The sequence below is a fragment of the Nyctereutes procyonoides genome, unplaced genomic scaffold, assembly GCF_905146905.1.
Source record: "Nyctereutes procyonoides isolate TBG_1078 unplaced genomic scaffold, NYPRO_anot_genome, whole genome shotgun sequence".
Classification (NCBI taxonomy): Eukaryota; Metazoa; Chordata; class Mammalia; order Carnivora; family Canidae; genus Nyctereutes; species Nyctereutes procyonoides.
In genome coordinates this window covers 24,044,449-24,064,772 of record NW_026575142.1, presented here as the reverse complement: position 1 = coordinate 24,064,772, position 20,324 = coordinate 24,044,449, and the positions used below count along the sequence as shown (strand labels likewise).

Here is a 20,324-nt window from a genome sequence, read left to right as displayed (position 1 = left end):
ATGTAAAAACATCTATAGTTGACCCCTGAGCAATGGGGGTGGGGGGTAGTTAGGGTTGCTGATACCTTGCACAGTTGAAAAGCTGTACATAACTTTGACTTCCCTAAAACTTAACTACACAGAGCCTACTGTTGGCTGAAGTCTTACTGATAACATAAACAGTCAATTAACGCCTATTTTATCTGTTATATATATTACATACTGTGTTCTTACCACAAAGTAAGCTAGAGAAAAGAAAATGTTAAGAAAATCATGAGGAAGAGAAAATATATCTGTAGTACTGTACTGTATTTATTTCAAAAGTATCCACATATAAATGGATCCATCCCCTTCAAACCCATGTTGTTCTCTCAAGCTCCAGAGTCCAAGTGAGTAATTTGATATTTGGATGAAGTATAAATGCCTAAATGTTACATTTTATGATATCTTTGCATTTTAGTTCTATTCTCTTGAGCAATTTCCTCAACATGCAACTATTTCCCCCACATTGGCACAGGGTCACTCGAATCTCAGTACAATGCAATTTCTTCAAACAAACAAAAAATCCCACAAAATCCTGTGACGTTCTAGTGAGCATAGTATCGGGCAAAGATATAAAGACTAATAGGTCTTTGCTTCAGGAAGTCACAAGTAGTGAGTCGTAAACACTAAATACAAGTAACTGCAACAGAATGTAGAAAGTAGTGAGATTCTTAACGATTCAAAAGAGAGAAGAAAGAGCTCAAATTGTTCTGCTGTGAATTCAGTAAGCAGAGTATTTCAACCTGGGTAGGTAGAAGAGAGGGGGGCTACATGAGGAGTTAGGGAAGTTTGGAAAAATTAGCATTTGAGGTAGACCTTGAAGACTGGCCAAGAAGGGGAAAGGTCATTTTGGGCAGAAGAAACAACATTAACAGCAATGGGTAAACAGAAAGAAAATATTAAGTTTGAAAAGTATGGAGTAGTTCATTTTGGCTGTAGTCTGGTGGGGGTAATTCAGGCTAACACAGGAAGGTTTGTTGGGACTAGATAGTACAGGGTCTTGAATGGTAGATTATGATTTATAAACTGAGAACATTTCTGTGTTGATCTACTTCTTCTTGGAAGAAAAAAACAAAAACAAAAGAGCAGCACCTATATTTTGCAGTCATTCTTAGAACTCTAACCCTCTTGAGACTTTGAAAATGAAAATTAAATTCCTGAGTAGATTTAGTGGTTAGTGGACAAGGTAGGGGGTAGAAGCAAAATGAAGGATTTTAATAAAATTCTCTATCAAAATTGCATGTGAGAGCATTTCTGTCTATCCACAACCACTCAAAAGTCCTAGATTTCAGATCCTAAGAGACCTCCTGCTTGTCCTTGATGTAAACTCTATTTTATTGGTAGGTAATCTGATTTAGCTTTGGCTTTATTTTTGACATTTCCTAGACCAAGGATAATCTAGAGGGATCATTTTAATACAATGAATATACATGTCACTATGGTGAATATTTGGATAATAAGGACTTTGCTTTAGGGAAAATTGGAAATAGAAATGCTATTGATAATCACGGAAGTCATAGGGTTGTTTTAGCGTTACTCTTTGTTCATTTAGAAATCATACAGTAAACCATCATTGCTAAATACTTTTAATATTGCCTTTAAATCTCCTCCATGCACCAGAGCATTACAATATTGCCTATGGTTAGTAAAAAATCTGGGTAACATCCAAGAGCAGATTTCCTTTAGATGTGACAGCTGGGGTGTGACTTTGTTATCAGACCCAGGAAGAGGATATTTGTGCATGGGAATTGTGAAAAAATTGTAATTGAATACTCTTACTTAGCACATTATCCATATAAAGTATGTCAGATGTGAAACCCATGGAATACCACAAGAGAGTAAAAATGAAATTGGGCACAGTAACTCTTCTGGCTCTATTTTTAGCAGACCCATATAATTGACAATATTCTGTTTCTTTATGTAGAAGTCTGAATTACTTTAAAACCCCATTTTCTAGTTCTTGTGAGGTTGTTCTTATTAACCTTTATGCTTCACATTGCCTGGGAAAGAGTCATTTTGTAGTAGGGACCCAACAAAATTTTAGTCCTTGTTTTAGAATCAGATCCATTTCTGGGAAAAAACTTAGAGATCATTGGACTTTGCATTGCTTTAAAACTTTTAAAACTTTAAACTTTTTTTTATCAAGAAGAAAAGTAAGTAAAAGACATTTAGTGATGTCCTCACCCCCCTCTTTAAAAATGGTAATACTGAAAATATTTCTTTATTAAACTCTTGTTTCTAAAAGGCAAAAGAGCCTAGTTTCAATGAAGTACATTGCAAGATGTGCTGCATATAAGTGTGTGCATATACTTCTATCCATTTTTAAAAAGTATTTATTTATTTATTTATTTATTTATTTATTTATTTATTTATTATTTAGAGAGAGAGAGAGAGAGAGAGAGAGAGCCCAAGTGGGAGGGGCAGAGGCAGAGGGAGAGAGCATGGAGCCCGACATGGGGTTCTATCTCACAAGGTTGAGATCATGACCAAGAGTTGGTTGCTCAACTGACTGTGCCACCCATTTCTTTTTTAAGAAGATTTTTCATTCAATCTCAAAAGAATTTGAGTCATTACATAGTATAGAGGGAGGCAGCATAACATAGTAGTTAACAGCTAGAGTTTTTGTGCTGGATCCCTTGTTTGGATCCCTTATCTTACACTTCACGGGCATTATTTATTTCAGGAACATTACTTGATCTCCATTTTCCTCAGTATTGTCATCTGTAAAATGGTGATGCTAAATTATTAATCTCTAGAGTTCTAATGAGAATTGATTGAATTAATCAATACAAGTAAGGCACTGAAACAATGTATAGCTTAACAAATATTATTACTTCCCAATTTATTAGGAACTTATGTATATACAAACACATGTTTAGCACACATATGCGTACATATACCTATATTTAGTGTATATGTGTGCATATACATATATACATACTTTAATTCTTTAATTGTATGTAGTATACTAAGACACTAAGCAGCTTGCCTAAGATTAAAATTGCTAGCAAATGATAGGATGATATGGGACTCAAGCCAGAAAAATCTAGCTCTAAAGCTCTTGCTTTTAATCACTGTGTTATATTGCTTAGGGTCATGTACACTTGAATTAGATAGTCACGTGTAAGTTAGTATCTCCTAAATGCCAAATTAAGATAAGAGATGTCAAGGCAAACTGAAACTGCTGTGGAAGACTTCACAGAAGAGGCGTTAGCTTACTTTCATCATACACTTTTTTGATTTCTCTTCCACTACATAAAAAATACATGTAAAGTCATTAGCATAAATCCTGCCATAGTGCACAATAAATTCTAGTTATTATCATCATAATATTTCTCATAATTTTCATCTCAATCTTCTCTAATTGGTGCAATGTACTATTTGAAAATCATGTACTAATTTATAATTTTTTTTCAAGATAATGTTCTGAGTTCAGATAAGTGAGAACATATAGTATTTGTTTTCCTCTGACTGCTTTATGTCACTTAGCATAATGCCCTCAGTCCATCCATGTTGGCACAAATGGAAGATTTCTTTCTTTCTCATGGCTGAATAATATTCCATTACATTTATTTTATCCATTTATCTACCATTGGGCACTTAGGTTATTTTCCTATCTTGCATATTGTGAATAATTTGACAATGAACAGAGGAGTGCAGATAGTTCTTTGAGATAGTGATTTTATTTCTTTTGGATATATACTCAGAAGTGGAATTGTTGCATCATATGGTAGTTTTATTTGTAATTTTTTTGTGGAATGAGGAAGTGATTTTGAAACTTAGCCATCTTGAGTTAAACTTAGTCTAAATTCTATTAGATAGAGACAGACTCTCTCAAACCTTTTAAAATACTGTCCTTTTTGCATATAATGCCTTTGGCTCCTCATTTCTCTTTGTTTTTGTCTGACTCACTCTTTATTATGCCTCAAGATTTATTTAGATTAAGCATTGCCTCCTATTGAAACATTCCCTTATTCCTTCAGCATGAATTAGGTGTTTTTCCCTAATGTTTCTCTTGATTCCAGTATTTACCTTAACTGAAGCCCAATACATTCTGTATTATAGTCATTGATTTTTCGTGTCTTCACTATGAACTGCTTAAGGACAAAAGCAGTGTCTTACTTCTTTAAAGCTAACACAAATACAGTACCTGGCACATAGTAACTCTTAATAAATTTTTGTTGAATAACAAAATGGGGAATTAATATGAAAAGTTCATGTAAAAATATAGCCTAGGTCACTTTGGACATCATTAGGAATTTACATCACCTGAGGTATATAAGTAGGGTGGAACCAGACTGAAGTATTCTAAAATTAAATTAAGGAATTATAGATTTATGGTTAACTACTATAATGTCTTTGCAGTGTCTCATACTGGTTAAGAGTACTGACCTGCTTTCAGACTATTCTCTACCCCTTAATAGCTGAGGGTTCTGGGAAGGTTTCTGAGCCTCTTTAAATCTCAGAATACTTACCTGTTATTGAAGATTTCTATTGAGTTCTAGCACTATGCCTGGCACATTGCAAACCTTACAATGAGTGTTGGTTCTCTTTCTTCTTCTGTTTTTTTTTTTTTTTTGGTTAGTTCTTATTATTATTGCAATTATATGCAAGGATGAGAAAAATCAGACAATTAAGAGACTGTTTCAGAATGTAGAGTTAAAATTACCCAGTGATTGATCATTCAGATTGCCATCAGAAAACCAAAGTTTTTAGTTCTAGTTCTAGCTCTACTACTGCCTTACTGTAAAGCTTGGATGTATCTTATTTCCTCATACCAAATTACAATAAAAGTAATAGTATTAATGCCTTCTTCACCAGGATGTTATAATCATTTGGGATGTCTAAAGAAAAAAAAAACCTGTCACATTAAAAAAGAGTGGGGCTTTATATCTTTTGAAATCATTGATATCACATGCTTTTGTACAAGTTGTGCCATTTGTCTGGAATACTCTTCTTTTTAGTCACCTTGATAATCCTATTTGTCCTTTAAGATTCAGTTTAAGTATCAGTTAGTGGTATTGCATTCTTTCCAAAAGATATATAGCTCCAGAATGGGATAGAAATAAAACAAATGGAGTTGAAATCATAGGGAGGCAGATTTTGGTCTCATTCATTCACTCACTCACTAAATTTATATATATATTATATATATATATATATATATATATATATATATAATATATATAATGATATATTAATATAATATTAATTAACAATTATAAAAATTGAAATTGTTTGTAAAACACCTCTGTGACAAAGAGGAACCAAGCACAATAAAATTAAGCTGGGATAAACACTAATCACTAAATATGTGGCTAAAAGACATTGTTTCACATATAAATAATGGCTTTTTGCCTTAAAGATGTGTCTCCTTCAAAGAATAACACCAATCAGTACTTTTCAGTTACTTGATGTTAGCGTATTGATAGCTAACTATATCAGGCCCCTTGCCAATCATTTGACTGACTAAGTCACGAAGATGTAATGTTTCTATAGAATTTGAAGTCTTACGTCTTTCTTTGTTCTTCCTATTTCTCTTCCCTCCTTGAAAATTCTCTAGAAACTTAGAAATAAATGAAGTATACATATACAATGCATTTTTAAGTATTCTTTTCCAAGTGACCATTATTTTTTCCAAGTTACTATTATTTAAGAAAATAAATTTTTATATAAATTTTCATGTATATAAAGTTCATATTTTATCTATTAAAAGTACTTTTATTCATCAGAGATGACCAGCTCATAATTAGCTGGATTTTCTTTTAAATGTTTTCACTTTTTAAAAATTATTTTTTAAAGATTATATTTATTTATTTGAGAGAGAGAGAGAGAGAGAGTACACAAGCTGGGGGAGGGGCAAAGGGAGAGGGAGAAGCAGACTCCCTGCCAATCCCACCCTGAGATCATGACCTCAACCTAAATCAGAGGCTTAACAGCCTGAGCCAGGCACTCCTAAATGTTTTCACATTTTAAATGACAAATACAGCTACTACACAGTCAATGTTAATAGATTTTGCATCTCAAAAGCAGGCAATTTAGCAATTTGGCAATTGTGAATCCTTCTCTGATCCTTTTCATTGTCATCATGGACTTAGGAAAACTGATTATCTGCCTAAAATGAGAAAAGCTTATCTTCAATGTCATATTCATTCATTTCTTGGTTTGGTTTGTGTTCTCCAAGCTTGGACTGATTTCTGTCACAATCTCCAGAAGATGGGGGAATCTGAAGTAGAGAGGAAATGGATGCTGGGCTGTGTGAATACTTGAGATTTTTGTCTTGACTTTTTGGGGACCTGAATTTTCTCATCTTTATTTATTTTTTAAGATTTTATTTATTTATTCATGAGAGACACAGAGAAAGAGAGAGAGAGGCAGAGACATAGGCAGACCGAGAAGCAGGCTCCATGCAGGAAGCCCGATGTGGGACTCGATCCTGGTACTCCAGGATCATGCCCTGGGCCGAAGACAGGCACTCAAGGCTGAGCCACCCAGTGTCAGTTCTCATCTTTAAAATAAGGATCCTGTGTCTGTCTTCAGCTCAGGTCATGATCTCAGGGTCCTGGAATCGAGCCCCATATTGGATCCCCTGCTTAGTGGGGAGTCTGCTTCTCCTTCTCCCTCTGTGGCTTCTCCTTCTAGTGTTCTCTCTGTCAAATAAATAAATAAAATCCTTTTTTTTTAATTAAAGGATCATTGATTGGATGATTTTACAGTCCTCCCAGAAGCCATATTCCAGGTCTATTATTCTGATATTTCCAATTTTTAAATCTGAAACCAAAATTAAGCTTCCTTTGTTCACATAGTTATAATTATGTGTTGGGGCATCTACATTTTTTTTTCATCCTTTCTTTTCCCTGAACGTTGACCTCTTCTTTTAGATATTTTTCATTGGTTTTTCTCACAGTTCCATCATTTTCATCCCCTTTTCCTTTTAAAATCTCTGCTCTTACTTAGCTATTTCTGCACCAAAGAATCTATTCTTTACTCTCTATTTTCTTGAGTTCTTCTTTTAAGACCTATCTTCATTTCATTAAATAAAGTATGTTCTACCATTCTATTCTGTTTTAAAGGAGTACTTTTAAACAACTACCCAATTGTGCTCATTGTTTTGATGCAAAGACAGTAATTTATTTACCTATATACTTCTGTTGAATTTTCCAACATTTAATCTCTACAAATATGAATATTAAGAAATTATCTATATTAGTGAGAAATTGGGTAAAAATCTAAGTGGCTAATACCACAGGAAAGATTAATTAAACTACATAGCATCAACCTTTTAAAATATATAACCACTAGATAGTATAATTTGGAGAAGTATGAATATAAAAATGTTTGTTTTCTTGTTAGGATGGGCTAAAATATGTTACAATATCAACTCCAAAATCTCAGTGGCTTCATACAATAAATATAATAAAGTGGGTCAAGGCTGAGATTGGGAACTTCTCTTCCACACAGTCACTCAGGAATTTAGATTAACAAAAGCTTTTATAGCTGGACCACCTGATCTCCCTGGTCTCTGCTAGCTGGAGAAGAGGAGCATAAAGAAGTCACACTCATTTTCTGTACTTTGTCCCAGGCGTGACACACCAGCACTTTTGCTTATCACTAGTTACTACAAGGGCCCGAGAAATGTTAATATATTTCTTGTATCCAAGAGGTGAAAAAGGACAACATGCTATTATGAGTTCTCTTAATAACTACACTTTAATATTAAAAAATCAAAATACATAACTTTATGTGAATATATGTTCTTATATAGGTTTGAGGAAAATGTAGAAAATTGTAAGATTTGAAAAAGAGGGCTTGAATTCCATTTAATTTTTTCTATCTAAAATATCTGTTATTACTATTAATGTTATATATGTGGTATGTTAAAATTGGGAGAAAAATGGTTAAGCTTTGAGAAAATGAAGCAATATGTCACAGAGAACATGAATTTTAAAGTCATATAAAATTTGATTCAGATCCTAATTCTGCCTCATATTAGTTGAGCAAGCTATACTCTTGGGCAAGTCATTGAACCTGTCTTAACTGAACTTCGGATTCCTTATCTTTGAAGTAGGGATAAAATATCTGTTTTCTAGAACTGTTTGAAGGATTATATAAGATAAAGTGTACTTACTTAACGAATACTAATGTAGAACTCCCAGGTACTGTTCTAAGCATGTTAGCAACATGTAATTCATTTAATCTTCATAAAAAACATATAAAGTACATACAGTAATCCCCATTTTGCATTTGAGGAAATTGAGGCAGAAAGAACTTGCTCAAAGTCACATGGTTAAGTAAGTAGTAAGTATCAGAACTGGGTATGAACCCTGCTGGTTGGTTTTATAGAATTTCTTAGCTACTATTCTGCTTCCTCTTATGGACTTTTCCTAAGTGCCTATTGATAGCTCATGAACTTAATAACTAAGAAATATTTATAGCTATAATGCTAGCTATAAATAAGTTTTGGCCATTTCTCTTATCTAAAAAATAGAGGAACAGATTATTCACATACATTTCTAATAATTGGAGTTTGATTCTTCTAAGTAGTAGAGGAAATTCTAACATCTCGATCGAACATCATTTGAGCAAATTGAACAAATAATAGTCTTTGGCCTTGTGATGGGAATAATTAATTGAGGAAATTTAAGAAGTTATCCATCTTCTTAAGAGAGTTGAACAATGCATGGGTTGGGGTACTAACTCCCATGCATATTTGAAAATCCATGTATAACTTTTGACTTCCCCCAAATTTAGCTACTGATAGCTTACTGTTGACCAGCATCCTTACTGATAACATAATCAGTCAATTATCTTACAATAAAGTAAAGTAGAGAAAAGAAAATGTTATTAAGAAAATCATAGGGCAGAGAATATACATTTGCAGTATTTATTGAAAAAAAATTCTCATATAAGTAGACTCACACAGTTCAAACCTGTGTCATTAAAGGGTCAACTACACATTTTTACTCATCTTTTGGCATTTTTTCATTTCCTGTTTCTTTTTTTCCCCCAATTTTCCCCATTTTTAGGGCATTGTAATTTCCTTTCTAAATATCCCTTGAATTTTGAGATAATTAGAAAATTTAAGAGCTCGAGTGTTTTTGGTTGGTTGGTTTTGTTCTTTTTTAGATCTAAAGGGGAAAGTAAATAAAGTGGTCATCTCCAGTCCCTTTACCACATTTTTGGTATTTGTATAGGAAAATCACTTTGCTTAAAGTAATTAAATATAATAGATGTTAGCTTTTTAAAAAAATTGCATCACTAAACAGATTTCTACCATTTTATTAATGACATTATGAAGCTTATCACTAATAAACAATCTCTGAGGTTAAAGAAAAAAATCACCAAACCAGTTAGACTTGCTTACTTTGCTTTTTAAGTACTTAAACACTACACTTTTCATAACTCATGGGTATAGTTGAAGTATTTCCTTTCACTGCTTATTTTCTTCTCATCTTCTAATGTTTTATATTTCTTACTCCTCAGTATCATTTTTGTTATCTAAAAATATCTTGAATTTTTTCTATTTATTTAATCCATAATGCCATATATATTATTTTATTATCCTCATCATCTGGCTCATTTTGGTTTTGTTTATATTAGGAAACTTCTTTCCATCTAATTATTGAATATCCAAGCCCACCTCCCCTATAAGTCATTAAAATACAGACACTATGAGCTTATTTCTGTTTAAATAATTAATATAATTGACTATTGTGTATGTAGGCCAACTCAGATCTGTCCTAATTTATGATGAGAAAGCCAAATACTTATGTAGTGCTCTAATTTAGTAGATTCTTACAAATTTATAATGAACAAGTGTTTACTATAGAAAGGATAAAAATTACTAATTAGGGGCTCCTGGGTTACTTAGTCAGTTGAACATCTGACTTCGGCTAGGGTCATGTGTTCAAGTCATGGTCTTGGGAGTCCTAGGATTGTCCCTGCATTGGGCTCTGCATTCAGCAGAGAGTCTGCTTGTCTCTCTCCCTATCACAGTGCCCTTCCGCCTCCCGTGATTGTGCTCTCTCTCTCTCAAATAAAGAAATAGAAACTTAAAAAAAAAAAAAAACCAAAATGAGATACCACCTCACACCAGTCAGAATGGCTAAAATTAACAACTCAAGAAACAACAGATATTGGTGAGGATGTGGAGAAAGGGGAACCCTCTTACACTGTTGATGGGAATACAAATTGGTGCAGCAACTCTAGAAAACAGTATGGAAGTTCCTCAAAAAATTAAAAATAGAGCTACCCTGTGATCCAGCAATTGCACTATTAGATATTTATTCAAAATATACAAATGTAGTGATTCAAAGGGGTACATGCACCCCAATGTTTATAGCAGCAGTGTCCACAATAACCAAACGATAGAAAGAGTCTAGCTGTCCATCAACAGATGAAACAATAAAGATGTGGAATATTATTCAGCCATTAAAAATAATGAACTCTTACCATTTGCAATGATGTGGATAGAACTAGAGAGTTTTATGCTAAGCGAAATAAGTCAAAGAAAGGCAAATATAACATGATTTCATTCTATGTGGAATTTAAGAAATGAAATGGATAAACATAGGGAAGGAAAAATAAAATAAGATGAAAACAGAGAGTTACACAAACCATAGAAGACTCTTAACTCTAGGAAACAAACTGAGTGTTGCTGGAGAGGAGGTGGGAGGATGCAGTAACTGGGTGATGGGCATTAAGAAGGGCACTTGATGTAATGAGCACTGAGTGTTATATGCAACTAATGAATCACTAAATTCTACCCCTGAAACTAATAATACACTACATGTTAATTAAATCATATTTAAATAAATTTTTTTAAAAAGGATAAAAGCGCTAATTATATTTTAAAATGTATACATATACCTTTATCTTCTTATAGTTGATACTAATTGATATTATAAGTCTAGAGTATGTCAGTAAAGCTATCAGGATTTGGGGTGACAGGAGCGGAGAAAGTATTGATATATGGAAGAGTTATGAATGTTATTATCTTAGGCTAAAGCACAGAGAGCTACATGAATACAGACCAAAAATAACCCTTATTTACACTGAAGTAGAAAACAATATAAAAAAATCAACTACTGTACAACTAGAAGGGTTCTTAGAAATCATGAAGTTAGTTTTTAAACACATTTTTATTTTCTTTATATTTGTTCATGTTCTTCAGTTTCTAGGCTCAGGATTCCTTTGTGCATCTCAGACATCTTTCTGGGATCATTTTTATTCTGAAGTATATACTTTGAAATCCTTTTACAAAGGATGCCTTGGGAATAAATTCTTTCAGTTTCTATTTGTCTGAAGTGGGTTTCTTGAATGATAACTTTGCTGGGTGTCCACTTCTGGATTTACAATAGTTTTGTAGTTTTTTTTTTTTTACAATACTCTTTCCTCAGCATTCTGAAGGTATTATGTTACTGTCTTCTGGCCTCTATCATTGTTAGTTTGACATTCCTTTGGAGGTAATCTTTTCTTTTTCCTTTGCTGCTTTAAAAATGTGTTGTTCTGTGACTCCACATGATATGTAGAGGTGTGAATTTTTCTTTAATTATCCTGTTTGTGATTCATTGTGATTCCTGAATCTGTGGATTCATGTGTTTTATCAATTCTGGAAATTTTTCACCTATTATTTTCACCTTCCTCGTTTTTTCTGTCCTATCCTCCAAAAATCCATTTTGGTATATGTTAGACTACATCATATTACTCTCATTTTAAAAAATTACCTATATCAGGGATACCTGGGCAGCTCAGTCAGTTAGTTGTGTCTGCCTTCAGCTCAGGTCATGATCCTGGGGTCCTGGAATGGAGCCCTGTTTGGGGCTCCCTGCTCAGCGGAGTCTGCTTTTTCCTCTCCCTCTGCCTCTACCCCTTACTTGTGCCCTCTCTCCTTCTCTCCCTTCCTCTCAAAATAAATAAATAAATAAATAAATAAAATCTTAAAAAAAATCTATTTCTTATTTTTCACATCCTTGTCATTCAATGCTATGTTCTGTGTATTTTTTTCAGATCGTTTTGCCAGTCCCTAATTTGTCCAGTCTACTGGTTTATATATCTTCAATGTTAAGGATTATATATATATATATTTTTTTTTTCTGTAATTTCTAGAAGTCCAACCTTTTCACATCAAGATTTTCAGTCCTGTCTCAGATATTAGAAGTTTTCTTTCCAGGCATCTGGATTGTTAGGAGAATAAAATCAGTAGCTTGGTAATTTAGTACTCAGTCTTGCTCTGGGTCCAGCTAATATCTTGCACCAAATAGGCTCCTGCCTTAATACTTGCAACTAAACTACTACTTTGCCCCCTTATCTGCCTGACAAAAATGCCTTTATCTTTTAAAAATCAGCTAAAGTGTCTCTTTAGTAATAATAAACATTTACTAAGAACCTGATTAGCAAATTCAAGAACTTTACATGTATTAATAAGTCATTTGACAAAGAGATTACATAAGATGCCTAAAATCACACAAGTAGGAACTAACTGAAACAAGACTTAAATTCAGGGATAGCCCTGCATACAAACTCTCAGTGTTTATCCAACACTGCCTTTCTCTTGACCTGAATGGGAGCATCAGCAGCAGAGGGATGGCCATACCAGCAAGAACTTGGACCTGAGCACCGAACAAGCCCCTAGGGATGTGTCAGATGCTTAGAGAAGGACACAGCAGGACAAATGAAGGAAGGCCTACAAGACAGATGGAGTCTCACAGGGCATGAGCAAGCAACATGCAGAGAGAAAAGACAGCATGAGGCAACAATTAGGAAATCTAGCAGCCGTTAATATCATTTTCTGGGTACCAACTGGGTTCCTATGCAGAAGTGAAGGTCTAGAAGGACTCTTAAGAATAAGACAGGAATCAAAAAATATATAAAAAAGAATAAGACATGAATCAAGTCTATAATTCAAAACAAACAAGTTGAGGGGGATCAGGAGGGCAAACAAAGCAGGAACTCAATTACACAGGTATTGGTGCCTTTTAAAATACTGTTGGCTAGTTAAAACTGGTCTTAACTTCTCAAACACTTTTTATCCTTAAACAATCAGATGTTAGGACCATTAGGAGAGATAGTATTCTCTAGGTTACAGTGGCAGTAATAAGTACACTACTGTATGTGCTCATGAAATTAATCCCAAGCCAGAAATAGGTAGATTTTAATTTTAGTGACCTAACTGTGTAGTTCCCTAACTAGTCTTTAAGGTTTACATGGGTGGAGTGTTCCAAGTAAGTGAGATGAGAAAAATCTTGAAATTGTTACATGATAGTTTATTTCATGCCGTCTTAGCCCTATTCCTGTAATAGCGTTTTATTCTCCAATTCTTATCCTCAGTTCCATTTTTTCCCTATATGCTTGAAGATGAAATAACCCATTTACTCTATATAAGTGAATGAAACCTAACTACTACCTCTCCAACTCAGTATTTTGGAAAGGAACTCAAGTGACTCATTGTTAAAAATATGTAGGGATGGAGAAAGAGTGAATTATTGGTCTACTTTATTCTTTAAGAAAAGATTTATTTATTTGAGAGAGAGAGAGAGAATGAACAGAAGGGGCAGAGTGAGAAGAAGAGAGAATCTCAAGCAGACCCTGTGTTGAGCATGGAGCCAGACATAGGGTTTGAAACCAGGATCCTGAGTCATAAGCTGAACTGAAACCAGGAGTCTAATTGATGCTCACACTGAGCATCAACCGACTGAGCCACCCAGGCCCTCTGGGCTACTTTATAATAAACATTTCCTGTGACTTCATTAACACAATATATAAGATAGATTTAACTTGTATTACCATGAGATGGTATAGTCTACAATTTAGAGTAGATACCAGATTCTAAATACCTAGTTTCCAAGCAATATCCTGGTACAAATAGATGTGTTTATATGTTTTATGGAAATATAATATGCTAAATGAAATTCAAAGTTAGGGTTGGCTTATGCTTAGATTCCAGTTTGACTCGCATTTATTGAACTCTTATGATATGTTAATTTCTGACCTGATGCTTTCACATCTCTTGTCCTATTTAATATAGCGTAGTGAAATTAGAGATTAAATTGTTGACTTCTTTATATTGTATAATACTTTAACTTACATGGTAATGCAAAAATAGCCTCTAGAGTAAATACAGATCATATGTTGAATATTAATATTGAATCCAAGTGTTAGTGTTTGGTTTTCTTAATTTCATAATTTAAAGTAAAAGGTAATAAAAATAATAAACACTTTAAAAACTAGCTCTCACATCATATTTATAAAATATGTGTGTCTATGTATTTATCCTCATTAAATTAGGGGAAAATGTTTCATTTATATTAACCAGGATATTAATCTGTAAGTTGAGAGAGACCCTGTAAACTGAATTAAAAGTAATTTTTTCTCCATTATACTTAAATGGAAGAGAGGAAGAGTTATCTGTTTGCACTAAAATGTTTTGTTTTGTTCCAACATAGAAAAATAAACAAGCCCAATATTCCATACTTTTAATCAATTTTTTCTTACTGTACCATCTGCTGTATTCATTTCTCCAATTTTATGCCTACCTTGATGTGGGAGTAGGGGTGGAGTTAGAAGGATAATCTTATCAAAGGCACATTGGTGAATGTGTATTTGCTAGCTCACTTGTTCATGAAAATATTTTATAATATTAAATAAAATATTTTAAAATGGCAAAAAAAAGTACCTCATGGGTAGAAATGTGTACATACATTTCTTGAGTTTTGGGGAACATTCTTTGCAAGTGTAAAATGCTCATACTTGATTATTCTTTTTTCACTCCCTTTCACACATCTAGAATTTTATTCTATTTCCTCTTTTTCATTTCTTTCAGAAATTAAATATTCTTGAATTAATCATGCCTACTGAAAGATCTTTGATGACTCAGTCTGTTTCCAACCATTTTATCCTCTACACTTCATTCAACAGTATTTTTTGATAGATATTTCCTACTCAAAGTTTTATACATAGGTTGCCATTTTCCTTATATCTTCATCTCCACAAAATTTAATGTCATGGATTTTAGTCATTAAACGTGACGTATATGTATAGCTTAGGATCACAGCAGAAAGAGACAGTCACTTGAAAAGCATGATAAAAAGAGTTTAATGAAAGGACTGTTTTTTAAGGCACAGACAGGATAAAGGGATATCAACAGGGTTGATGAAATCCCGGGAACTTGGAGGGACAGAAAACTGTCACTATTTCTGGACCTGAAGGAGCAAGATGTGGGAGCAGTTAATGCAAACTGGCAATATCTAGAGCGGAAAGGGAGTCAGATGACAAGATTTTGTCTGTGATAGAGGAATGCAGCAATTGCCAAATTATGGCCAAACAGGGCCTATATCTCTCTGCTCCCACTATCCAGTCTTATTCTCTCTCATTGGCTAACCTCAATAAGAAGCTGGATTATAAGGGAATCTGATGATGCAGTCGATAAAGACATAGAGCATGGTGAAGAAGAGTGGAAAGGGGATTTGTAAGGGTTAATGGAGTGTACACAGCATACCATACTATCCTAATACTTAATAAAAAGTCAGAAAATGTGGTTGTTTTTAAAAATATTTATTTATTTATTTTAGAGAGTGGGAGCATGGGGTGGGGAGAGGGAGAGAATCTTAAACAGACTCTGCACTGAACCTGACATGGGGCTCAATCTCATGACGCTGAGATCATGACCTAAACCGAAACCAAGAGTTGGATGCTCAACCAACTGTGCCACCCAGGCGCTCCTGTGGTTGCTTTTCTTTTGTTGGAGTGTAGTTCACACACAATATTACATTAGTTTCAGTGATTCGACAAGTTTATACATTATGCTATGTTTGCCACAAGTGTAGCTACCATCTGTCACCATAGGTCCCTATTACAATATCATTGATTATATTCCTTATGCTGTGCCTTTTATTTCCGTGATTTATTATTCCTTAACTGGAAGTCTATATCTTCTACTCCCCTTCATCCATTTTTTTAAAGATTTTATTTATTTATTCATGAGAGGCAGACTGAGAGAGAGAGAGAGAGAGAGAGAGAGAGAGAGAGAGAGGCAGAGACACAGGCAGAAGGAGAAGCAGACTTCATGCAGGGAACCTGAAGTGGGACTTGATCCTGGGGCTCCAGGATCATGCCCTGGGCCAAAGGCAGGCACTAAACTGCTGAGCCACCCAAGGATCCTTTACCCTTCATCCATTTTGCTCAACTCCCACCCACCTCCCCTTTCGCATCAGTTCTCTGTATTTATACGTCTGATCCTGCTTTTTGTTTATTCATTTTTTTAAAGATTCCACTACAAGTGAAATCATATGGTATTTATATTTCTTAGTCTAACATTTTATTTAGCCCAAATACCCCCTGGGTTCATCTATATTGTCTCAAATAGCAAGATCTCATCTTTTTTTATGGCTGTGTAATATTTTAGAGTGTGTGTGTGTGTATCATATCTTCCTTATTCATTTATTTATTGGTGGACACTTAGATTGCTTTTATATCTTGGCTATTATAAATAATGTTTCAGTAAACATAAGGGTGAATATATCTTTTCTTTTTTTTTTGAATATATCTTTTCAAGTTAGTGTTTTTTTTTCTTTGTGTAAATACCTAGTAGTGAAATTATTGGATCATATGGTAATTCTATTTTTAAATTTTGAGGAACCTCCATACTGTTTTCCACAATAGCTGTACGAATTTACATTCACATCAAAAGTATATGAGGCTTCTTTTTTCTCCACATCCTCTTTAATACTTCTTATTTCTTGCCTTTTTGGTTTTACCCATTCTAACAGGGATACGATGATTTCTCATTGTGGTTTTGGTCTGCATTTCCCAAATAATTAGTGATATTGATCATCTTTTCATGTGTCTACAGGCAATCTGTATGTCTTCTTTGGAAAAAAATGTCTATTTAGACCCTCTGCCCAATTTTTTTAAAGGATATTTACTTGAGAGAGAGAGAGAGAGAGAGAGAGAGAGAGAGAGAATACATGCATGTAAGTGGGGTGGGGAGGGGCAGAGGGAGAGGGAGAGAATTTCAAGCAGATTCTCTGCTGAACATGGCCCAACATAGGGCTCGATCTCATAATCCCAAATCATGAGCTGAGCCAAAACCAGGAGTTGGACATTCAACTGACTGAGCCATACAGGTGTCTCTTTCTGCCTTATTTAATCAGATTTTTTTTTTTTGGTGTTGCGTTGTATAAGTTCTTTATATAATTTGGACTTTAACCCCTTATTTGATACATTTTTTGTAAGTACCTTCTTCCATTCAGTAGATTGCCTTTATGTTTTGTTGATGGTTTCCTCTGATGTGCAAAAGCTTTTTATTTTGATTCAGTCCTAGTTTGTTTTTGCTTTTATTTACCTTGCTTTAGAAGGCATAGCTAGAAAAATGTTGATATGGCTGATATCAGAGAAATTACAATCTGCATTCTCTTCTAGGATTTTAATGGTTTCATGTCTCACATTTAGGTCTTTAATCCATTTTGAGTTTATTTTTGTGTATGGTGTTAAAGGTGGTCCAGTTTTATTCTTTTGCATGTAGCTGTCCAGTTTTCCCAGTATCATTTATTGAAGAAATGGTTGCTTTTTAGAAATTGATATGATAAATGGTTCTAGGGAAGAAAGAATACTGAAGTGAAAATGAACTGCTGTCTCCTCAATTTTCAATTCTCTTCCCACTCTCAAATGAGATGAGAATTATCAAGAGGACATGAAAATTTCAATTGTTTTGTTCATGGGATTACTGTTAGATTTTGTTTTACAAAGTTAGGAAAGTTTATTTATGTCAAGACTGTGCTCAAGAGTTATGGTAAATCAGAAAAAATGTATTTTTTATACGTTTGTAGATAGCTTAATGATATTTTCAAACAATCCTAGAAGAAATTGTTGGTATCTTATTCGGAATATTTTAACACTAAAATATGCTAGCTCATATTAGTCGGTCTACTATGAGAGAGTGTACTGGTTCAAGGTCACTTCAAATGTGAGAGTTGAGATAGAAAGCTCTTTTTTCTGCTATTGCTTGCTAGTAATTGTTCAGGAAAAATAATGAAGTCTAAAGACTTTCTTGGAGGTAGAAATATTCACAATTTACATGTATATACATTTGTATTAAAAACACAGGTGTCTTAATGTTTAGAAGCAATCAAATTGTAGAAAATTATAAAATACATTTGGGTTATGACAATTGTATGGCATTTGCCTTTAAAATAGCTGAATAAAATTGGAGAAAGACAATTATATGGTTTCACTCATGTGGACTATAAGAAATATAGTGAAAGGGACCATAAAAGAAAGGAGGGAAATTGAATGGGGAAAAATTAGTGAGGAAGACAACTCATGAGAGACTCGTAACTCTGGGAAACAAACAAAAGGTTGTAGAAGAGGTGGTGGGTGAGGGGATAGGGTAACTGGGTGATGGGCATTAAGGGGAGGGCACATGATGAGATAAGTGCTGGATATTATACTATATGTTGGCAGATTGAATTTAAATAAAATATAAAAAATAAAATAGCTGAGTACAAATTCAGTTTAGTCATAAGCAGGATTTAACTGGAGAGGATCATAGATAATACTATTTGTTCCTTCTTTCTTGGGAAGACATGGAGAAAAGTACTTAAATGGAACTAGGAAGAACAAACCATTACTTTCCTGGTGAATTTCAAAAATTGAAAAATATTGATTTGAAAGTTTAGTACTATTGTTTATTATTTGGGTAGAGGCCTATGTACATGGATTTAAGATGTGATTTCTGTTCCTGTTGATAGTTCCTGTTACTCTGTTTCAGGACCATAGTCTGTACCAATGTTTTTCAAATTGCAGGTCACAACCCATTTTGAAGTACCAAAATAAGTTTAAAGGATAGTGACTAGTATTTTTAAGTAAAATAGAATATCCTGGGATAGAAAATATCATACTGTATTGTTTATAGTTATGGTAAATGATGGTTTGTGAAACTTTGTTTTGATTACATATATATAAATATGTGACTGTGTTGAATATGTATTTCTTACTATGGGTTGTGCTCCCCTCAATTCTAGAACATTGTCTTATACTTATTTACTGGAATAAATCATCTTATAAATGTTTACCCAGTAGTGTAATAAAGGTAAATTGTAATGAGAGGCAATGTAAGAAATTTATGTGTTCTCTCTTTACACAGTGCTAAAATTTGTTCTGAGTGAGTAAATACATATGAAAATTAGGGTACATTAATGTATTTTATGTTCAACTAATCTGAAAAGGGTAATAGTGCAAAATGAATAAAAAATATCTTACCGGTCTATTTGGGATTATTGCACAGACTGGCACCCATTGGCATTTGTCCCTGCATTCTCTTCATCACACCCACGTTTACTTGCTCTTGGTAAAAAAGGAAGAAGGGAAGCACTCTATTAAAAAGTCTTCAATAATATTGAAATAATCTTTTGAACTATAACCAAAGTAGAGGAATTTCAGTATATGTATTATTAGTATTAAGTAGTATCTTGGGAATTTTCAGCCCAAAATAATATACATTTAATATATCTATGGGCTATTTGGAGAGTATTTAAATTTATATGAAACTGCAAAATGAGTCACTTACATTGAGTTACATTCATATTCTAGCTTCAAGTTCTTTTTTTTTTTGCCAGTGAAACATTAAAATTAGGACACTTCTACTTGTAATTCATCTTGTAATTAAATAATCAACTATTTCCTATTTAGATTCCACTCCTACTTCTGCTGCAAAATTTCATTTTGTCTCAATATCCTAATATTAGCTATTCAGTATAATTATCTTTTGTGTGTGGGCAGTTTTTATGCTATATAAAAATAAGGAGAAAAGCCATTTTGTATAAGTTGAAAATTGATTCAGGCCCTTGAAGTAAGGATTAAATATTTTATCATATAGATGGAAATATCTTCTTATATCCTAAATAAAACTTCTTATTTTGCAATTGTTTTAAGGGGATGCTATGGTGATTTAGTGGAATGATGCTTCTTCTGACCTCTGAACATGGATGCATGACTTCGCCTTTGGCATTCTTCCTAATAACACTCAAGAGGGCAGGGATGCATTCCAATGTGCATATTTGAATATGTCCTCCACAGAGGATAAATGTGATTTGTAAATGTATCAATAACAGTTTCTAAAGAGACTTAAACTTGCATTTGTCTGGTTCAGGAAATTATATAAATATATAACTCTTTAGTTTTTTCTATTGCTATTTTGCTCAGACCAACATATTTTTAAAGCTTCGCCAAACACAAGAGCAGTAGACTCTTAATCATATATTAATTTTAATTTTTTCTTTCATTTGTAGTATAGATTTCTTTCGCTC

At 33.6% G+C, this 20,324-nt stretch overlaps 1 protein-coding gene across 2 annotated transcripts in view; it reads left to right on the top strand.

The window, feature by feature from the left end:
- SLC4A10 (solute carrier family 4 member 10) overlaps positions 1–20,324 on the top strand; it is a 295,619-nt gene that overhangs the window by 84,761 nt on the left and 190,534 nt on the right. The gene's annotated exons all lie outside the window — the stretch shown is intronic.